The following is a 9,239-nucleotide window of genomic DNA, read 5'->3' as shown; positions in this document are numbered from 1 at the left end:
CGTTAGCGGGACGGCAAGACACGAAGTTCGAATTTTGCATTTCGTAGTATAGGCCCCGAGCTGCAGCTGCGCGCCCAGCAGCAGTAGGTACACGCAACGACTCATAACGCCCATAGGCGTTATACGCAAAATAACGGACCTTGGGCATTATTTAGAGGGTTGCAACTTAATTAGCCTGCATGTTACGTTTTCAACACTGTTTACTAACAAGTGGTGATAAAAAATTATTTAGGTAAGTACTAAATGCATGGTCACTTAGTCTTAGCAATTAAGAGTGTAGGAGTTTTACTTTTTAATATGACTGTGAGCGATCCATCTTCAATTACCGAGGGTGTAAGGTTGGTTCTGCTCACGTCTCCCGAATCACCCTGTATAAGTGGGGTAGCAAATGAAACCGATTCCTTATGGCAATAGAACACGCTACCAACCAAAGAACACACACTTACTTGAATAAATGAAACAATATGGACTTGCTCATTTATTTAGTTTCCTTCGAAGCCTTCGCTGCTACGGCCCTCAGTACCTCGCGAGTCTCCAACCAGAACGCACGGCTAACATATCGGAAAATACGTAACGTCCTACGAACTGAAAACAAAAGTACATTTATTTATAAACATTTTGAAACCTTGTTTTAAAGTTTTATATTCTTCTTGGAATATTCTCAGTTTGTTTATTACTGCCGCGTGTGAATGTTAATAGTGTTGGTGAACGATATAAACTTTTGAAATCTTCGGATTTTTTAACAGGTAAATAAATTTTACAATTAAAATTTAATGCCTTTGGATGGGAAAAGTTTTCAATAAAGCAAAAATACCCATAGGAAATATGATAAATACGACTTATAATTTTAATTGTCCTAATTATAAATTACATACAAAAAAAAATTTTTTGGTTCCAGAAAATGTAATATCATAGGTAGCAAACAACATAAAAAATATAAACTTTGAATTTTTTAGCCGAGTAATTTGTGAAGTTGAATAACATCATAAAATTAAATCACACAAATTACCTACATTAAATCATTAGGAATTATTATACCAATTCAATTAAAACTAAGACTACTTTAGTCAAGATGACATGTTTACTTACCAAGTATATTATACATCTAATAAAGTTGTAATAAGTAAAAATAATAATGAGACCCTGGAGACTAAATGTATAAAAAAGTATTATGGGATAAAATATAATTTATTTACACATATTCTATAAACTATACATAGAAAGATACATTAGAAAGTAATAACAAATAAAAATGGAAGACTAATAAATTGATTAACTAAGAAAAAATGGTCAAGTCAGTCTGTCAGTCGGAGTGTGGTAGGGCAGCACCATCATCAAAGCCAAACAGCTTCGCTGCTGGCTTCCATTTGTGACGGGTGCCTCGAATGCATATGTATATCGTGAAATGTAGGTGTTAAGGTTTTATTATCAAAACATACTTAACTTTTAGAGTCGAGTCTCCTACAACTAATAATTAAGTTTTTAAATTTTTGTTCAGTGATTAATGTCTGTGAAATAACTGTGTTCAAAAAGACAGTAAAATGATATATGTGGTACTTTGGCTCATATACGCGTTCAACTTTAAAATCTTTGGTAAAAAATACGTTACCCATGATACTTGACGAAAATTTTAAAAAATAATACACTCACATTATGATGTAGTATCGGGGTAGCGGCGTTCCGCTTGACGTACAAGGACCTAAATGGCAGTTATGCCTACAGATAAAAAAAAACTGTCGCGTAAAAGTATTAAACGTACGTTTAGCCCTTTTACGTTAAAATTGCATCTAGTTCGGCCATTTAACGTCAATGAAAACTCGAAAAATAATTAAATAACAGTGTTTTTTTAATCCACTATCTAAATATATTTATAGTATATAGATAACTATAACGCACAAAACTCAAAATTGAAAAATAACACTTTGGTCCTTATAATTAATTGTGGAATTAATATTTCAACTTAAATTTGAAGTTGATATCTTCAACCGATTGAGCTGAAATTTTGCGTGCATGTACCTATAAATCCGATGACAATGCAATATTATTATGACGAAGAGCTGATCTGATTATGAAGTTAGATGTTGGCCATAGGAGCTCTGTAATAAAACGACACGACCGCATCGACTTTGGTATCCAGGGGCAAAAAGTACCGCCAGCAAAAAAGCTTGTATTAGAATTTTTTACTAAATAATATTACTGAACTATTTTTTTTAAGGGGGTAAATTTATTTATAAACAAACAATTTGTTTTTAAAACATTGTACGGAGGTGCGGAACCCTTTATGCGCACTCTCACTTGACCGATTTTTTATTGTGTCAACGTAGGAGCGGAAATCTAAATCTCCTCAAGAAAATCTTATCAAAAGATCGACGATAAACAATTTAAATTTAAGCCCGTGGGAGCCGACAAAGTCGCCCACAATGACAATCAAACGAAGAACAAATTGTTAACTTGATTAAAATTTGGACTAACTACGTAGTAACGAAGGGTGTTGTGGAAACGAACGTAGTTATATGATAATAGAAGATGTCATTTAATTTGCCTATCAATCGCGTATTCAACATCTGTACCACTACCATGAGTTTACAGTGACCGTACTCGATAGCGACGGCGTAAATTATTTGTAGGGGCGCTGTACAAATTGTCCATACAAATAATTTACGCCGTCGCTATCGAGTACGGTCACTGTAAACTCATGGTACTTAGTGGCACTGTTCATTTCCATATTCAATGCGGGTTTCTTGGTTGCGGGGTTCTTTGGACTTCGTCTTTTTAGCATTAAAAAGCATAAGCGATCTTGATGTCTTTTTGTTGAAAAGCACTTTTGAAAAATAAGTCACAGCAAATATCTAACAATTAGCAAGGACATAATATGATCACTTACATGCTTTTTGGTATCGTAGTTACTATATTTTTTAAACGTTTTTCAATAGAAAGACTCGTCAAGATTGTTTACCCTTTTTCTAATGCTAAAAAACGAAGTATAGTTAGCGCTAGTCGTGAGGTCCGTTCGATAACTTTGACATTTGTGTCAGGTTTGTGATTGGTTGAAAATGGTAAGACCATTCGAATTCTAAATTAAACACAGTTCTTAGCATTATCTATAGTAGAAGAGTTGAAAAAAGTGACAATCAGAGCTACTACGAAGTTTGAAAATCGAAGTTCGTATCGTATTGCTGAGGCTAATATACGAGACGAGAGTGAAAGGAACGGTACGATACGAATTTCGATTTTCGAATATTGTTGTAGCTCCGTGTATTGGCGGGTAGCCATTATTTTATTCAGTTGTTTTCTTAGCGTCTTTCTTTTGCCGAGCAGTTCAGGTTAAGTTTCGCCAGCCCCAACCGCGTCCTTTCAATGATCGCGGGCAGGCTGGACTGTGCCTATATGACACATTGTGGTAAACTACATGTCCCCACTAGTGTCATAATGTGGTGAACTCCCTATTTAGCATTAATTTAATATATATGTATAACTAACACTTAGATTAAGTCAAACTAACAACATATGTGTCTAAGAAACATGAAATAAATGGATTTTAATTTAAGTGTTGACAAAAAAAATTTTTTTTTTTTTGTTTTTTTTTCTCGCAATGTGATGAAAATTATTGTATGTATCACGAGCAGTAAGGGGATTACAAACTCGAGTAGAATAGACCCTCGTTAGTAATACCCTTCTTACGGTCCTTAATGCACAATGTACTATAACTTATCTGAGTAGGCCACAATATCCACACGCCCATTTTGACTACGTCATTATGTTCCCGAAAGTTAGTGCGGGTGTTATAAATGATCGTTCATTTCATGTCCTCATCGCGGGCCGAAACGTTGTGCCAAATGAGTGTGAAAGTTTACTGTGGCAACATTGTGCGGAGTTAGGTAATTAATTAACTCAGGAACTAGGTTGTGTTACATTAAATGAGGGCTATCGTTTTCGCGCTCACCAGTTGGCGCCACTGTAGACAAAGGTCCTGCCTGAAGTATATTGGTTAGATTGTTATGTATGTATGTATGTAAACTCTTTATTGTACAAAATAAGTAAACAAACACAATTGACAAACAATGAAAAATATGTACAAAGGCGAACTTATCCCTTCAAGGGATCTCTACCAGTCAACCTTTGAGTGGATGAGAGGAGCATTCAGTCAGGGATAGACAAAAGTGAGTTTAAAAATTAAAATAGATAGTGCAAGCTGAAAGCTGCGGTTATTACGGGCGTGAAAAAAAAATTACATTTAAATCATCCATACTAATATTATAAATGCGAAAGTAACTCTGTCTGTCTGACTGTCTGTCTGTCTGTCTGTCTGTCTGTCTGTTACGCTTTCACGCCTAAATCGCTGAACGGATTTTGATGAAATTTGGTACAGAGATAGAATAGACCTTGGGAAAGAACATAGGCTATCTTTTATCGCGAAAAAGAGGCTTTAGGGGTTGAAACAGGGGATGAAAGTTTATATGGTGGAAGTTCGTCGCTGTTGATGATAAAACCATGAAACTTGGAATTTAGGCACTTAATAAGAAATAAATCGATATTTGGTTGACCTTTTTTGAAAACTCGACCTATGAGGGGATGAAATAGGGGATGAAAGTGTATATGGAAGGTAGTCATTTCGAAGATAAATCGAGAAGGCAACGGAGTGGAGCTGACGCTGCTGAGCGGAGCGGAGGCTGGCGGAGCGGAGGCTGGCGGAACAGAGCGGAGGCAGTGGAGCGGAGCGGAGACAATGGAGCGGAGGCATCGGAGCGGAGCAGGGAGGCAACGGAGTGGAGCGGAGGCAACGGAGTGGAGCGGAGGCAACGGATAGAGCGGAGACAATCTAGGCTGCAGCGGAGGCAGTCAAGTAGAGCGGAGGCAGCGGAGCGGAGCTGACGCTGCTGAGCGGATCGGAGGCTGGCGGAGCTGAGGCTAGCGGAGCGGAGGCTGGTAAGCGGAGGCTGGCGGAGCGGAGGCTGACGGAGCAGAGGCTGGCGGAGCGGAGGCTGTGGAGAGGAGGCAGCGGAGCGGAGGCAGTGGAACGGAGCGGACGCTGCTGAGCGGAGCGGAGGCTGTGGAGCTGATTGATGGTGATGGTGATGATAGTGGTGCTGATTATGATGATTGGTGATGATGATGGTGATTGTGGTGATAATGATCGATGATGATGAAATAACAAAAAAAAATGTTTATGAAAAAGTTCTTCATTTGAAAACTTTACCTGCGAGGGGATGTTAGCAGAGGGGATGATGCAGTGTTAGCAGAACCTTCTAAGCTCATAAGAATAATGTACGCAAAGGGAGGTCATCATGAAAAATTATGATTTTCAGATTTTTCATATTTATTGTGCTATAAAGACCACTTTTATGCAAGATTCCAAGTTTCTAAGACAGCCGGCAGTGCGCTATAACTTTTTCTGTTAGGCGATTTGTATGAAAACACCTCTTTAATGACTGTAGCTTTTGTTTGCCTTGACTTAGAAGTTTGATTTTTTCACAGCTTTCGGGACTATTGACCTGAGTTTAGGGGTTTATAATTTCAACTCGATACCGATACTCCGTTAGATAAAGGGTCTTGACAGACAGACGGACGGACGGACAGAAAAGTGATCCTATAAGGGTTCAATTTTTGCCTCTTGAGGAACGGAACCCTAAAAATCATTTGATCCGGATGAACAAAAAAATACTTTATATTTATAGCAATGTATTGAAATGGTTATTTTCAGTAAGCCGTAGAAGTTTCTATGTGCTATTATTGGCAGAATAGGTATCCTAAATAAATTAAATACTTTCCAAAGTTACTATTCCAAGCGGACGAAGTCGCGGGCAAAAGCTAGTATTTAATAACTTAAAATCGTGCCATAAAAATATCGAGCATGCAACAGTGTTGCTTAGTCCCGTTTTGTTCGGAAAAAAGGGAGGACAAAGGTTTCCGAAAGACAAAACTGTCTCAAAACACAGACATTCATTGCCCCGTAACGCATATTTGCCATAATTAATTTCAGGTATTGCAAAATATTCACAAAATTATTCTAATTACAAATAAACCCGCATAGCCTAAGCGCATAGTTCACCTCCTAAAAACAGAGTGACATTTGACAGTTCGAAGACCTTACGCTACACAAGCGCCTCTAGCCGGTTTTTAATTTGAAGGTTTTTGTGTGAAGTTCCCAATCCGCATTGGGCCCGCGTGGAAACTACGGCCCAGGCCCTCTCATTCTGAGAGGAGTCCTGTGCCCAGCAGTGGGACGCATATAGGCTGGGATTATAATTCATTTTATTATAAATTTAATTTAGACACATGGTAGCGTGTCCAGCTACGTTCATACACATTAAATAACTTTTTTTGATCCAGAGACAAATGGTATACTGGTACATAATTTGCTCCGATACTGAGAACGTACAGGATACTTGTAAACATCCTTGGCTTGGCTAGGATTCTTGTAAATATACTCTCCGAAATATTTGAGTACCTCGCCTGTTACGAGATATATCTGTTCTTTATGTATTGTTTTTCATGAACCAATACAAACACCAAATGGTTGGTAAATACCCATCCACGCTCCGCTCAACTGTTTCCACTAGAGCTGTGCGGTGCGAGGATGTTAATGACGCGATTCTATTGGTTAAAAAAATATAAATCCATTTATTCCGGACAATTTGGCCCATGCAATAAATACCTTACAGACTAACATACATACTCGTATAATCAATAATGTTTAAAACTAATTTGGTGACAAACGGCGTGTCCCCGTTAAGTCACCGTCCCCGACGTCGCATTCATCTGCGGCATGGTCATGGTACCCCGGAACCGCCGGAACACGACGTCTTTTGGCCAGAAGGCAGCACTCGCGATGGTCCCCATCAGCAGCCGCGGCAGGCGCACCACTGTAGTTATGCAGGTGTGTGCTCAAAGATTGTGGGATGCACTTACGTGAATCTTAGGGTGCAGAGATTCAAACGCCTAGTCCGTTCTTATGGTTTACTGTAGCACACATGGTAGTAATTCAACTACTAAATACTTAAAAACATAGATAAGCAGAATTATTAAAGCACAAGCAAGCGCGTAAGCAAGAAAGCGTATGCAAAAAATTGGAACGTAGAACCTCCTCCTTTTTTGATCGGTTAAAAACAGCGGCGGCGCGCGACTTGCACCTCGCGTCTAAATCATATTGAGACTGATCAGCTGCGCGCGCGCAGCGCAGCGAGCGCCGCGCGCTGGACAAACCGGTTAGGCGGTGCGTCGTGCATCGAACCGATCGTACAGTCACCAGCATTAATATCGGCCACAGCGGAGCGTGCAAAAATATCTGACACGTCCTTCCGGCCCTAGAAACAGAGTCGTATCAGATATTTATGCACGCTTGTTGTTGTGTTGTGTTGTACAAAAATACTACTAATAAAATGAAACGGTCTGTCCCATTTCAACAAACAAAATTTAAAACATGCACTCAAGTTGTTATGTCAAACAACATGACATTCTTTTAATAATCATTATTTAAGTATTTAATTATAATATTGTACAGTTTAGACATTTATTAATAATTAAGTTAGATTAAAATACATCATCACAATGAAAAATAAAGTAAATAATTAAAACATGATTTACAAATTAGGCGATTACAATTATTTGACATAATCCAGTAATTCACATAGTAAGTAAATATAAAATAATTTGATTGCAAACATTAAAATTGTAAAGTATAAATAATAAAATTGACTCCATTTCACATAATTTCATTAGACATAATTTTACAACACATATTTTATTAAACATGATTGCAATATTTTATATAATAATAAATTTAAATAATTAAAAATCAATAAATAAATTCATTTCAATTATTAAAATTAAAATTCAATAAATAAATTCATTACATTATTAAAATTTAACGCATAAATTTATTTAATTAGCACGAACGACAAGATTTGGCATAAAATTCTGCCCACACCACTAACGACAAACATTCCTCGCAACACATCCTCGCACATCTCTGGTGGAAACGCAGACTTAATGCGAAAGCTATGATAAATACATAAGCAACAACTTTTTTAATTTGTGTAATATTTATTTTATGTAACACAAACCGTGTCCTAATAACGAACACAACAAAAAAATAAGTAGCCAATTCGGTGCCGTCGTTCGGAAGTTATGCGCGTACGAATGATGTATGCGATGTTTTCGTATAAATATTTAACTCTTAACTTAGCCCGTGGCTTTGTTTCCACGAGAGTTGAAGTAAATGATCACACATACAGCTCACGTGAAGTACTGATTGAAAAAAAGTGAATGAATGAAATGAATCTCGAATCAGTATTTATTAATAAATATTTCAATAGAATAAATCAAAATATTTTATTTTCTGTTTTGTTTTCATTCAATATATTTTTATAGATATTTTAAAGATTTTTTTTGGTCTATCTTGCAATTCACTGTTGAAAGTGCTATCGGTACGAAAAACAATTTCAAAATCCCGCTGTCATTAAGTACATGATATTATTATGTTGTTGCGATGGTGACTTCAACTCTAGTAGCACTACCTTATATCCATCCTTATACATATTATTCATCATCATCATCCCAGCCTATATACGTCCCACTGCTGGGCACAGGCCTCCTCTCAGAACAAGAGGGCTTGGGCTATAGTTCCCACGCGGGCCCAGTGCGGATTGGGAACTCCACACGCGCCATTCAATTGCTTCGCAGGTTGTGCAGGTTTCCTCACGATGTTTTCCTTCACCGCAAAGCTCGTGGTAAATTTCAAATACATATTATAATTTAATTATTTTATGAAAGATACCTCTATGAAAAATTTCAGATTTCTAGGTAAAGGTTTGAGCTGGACGTTGATTCAAGATTTTATTTTGTCCACAGTGGAATGGAAACTGTTGTTTGTTAGCATTTTTTTCTAAAAGTACTGGACCGATTTCAATGCGTTTATTTGCTATTTCAGGCAATGAAGCACATAGTATATTGTATAGGTAAACAATACTAAACATCAGATTGACGATACAAGAAATTGACACTATGAGTTCAATAAATACGACAATCATTCTTTCCCTGAGTTTCTAACTGCATTGAACTAAGTCTTTGGAGAAATAAATATCTACCTGATGGAAAATGACAAATGGGAAGCATTTATTATTAACAGACAAATGTCTCGTAACTCGCTACGAACGCCTTTTCTGCTCGTTTCCGCAAATTTCTTTACATTTTCTTTGAAAAATAAACTTTAATCTCTTAAATTGTCGATGATAAATACT

At 37.3% G+C, this 9,239-nt stretch overlaps 1 protein-coding gene across 1 annotated transcript in view; it reads left to right on the top strand.

Annotated features, from left to right (window-relative positions):
* Nucleotides 1-544: 544 nt before the first annotated feature.
* LOC141428853 (guanylate cyclase 32E-like) overlaps nt 545-9,239 on the top strand; it is a 239,106-nt gene continuing 230,411 nt past the window's right edge. Inside the window, exon 1 of the mRNA XM_074088889.1 lies at nt 545-746. The gene's annotated coding sequence lies outside the window, so the exon portion shown is untranslated. The remainder of the gene's footprint in view (nt 747-9,239) is intronic.

The sequence above is a fragment of the Choristoneura fumiferana genome, chromosome 6 (assembly GCF_025370935.1).
Source record: "Choristoneura fumiferana chromosome 6, NRCan_CFum_1, whole genome shotgun sequence".
Classification (NCBI taxonomy): domain Eukaryota; kingdom Metazoa; phylum Arthropoda; class Insecta; order Lepidoptera; family Tortricidae; genus Choristoneura; species Choristoneura fumiferana.
This window is presented reverse-complemented; position numbering and strand designations above follow the sequence as displayed.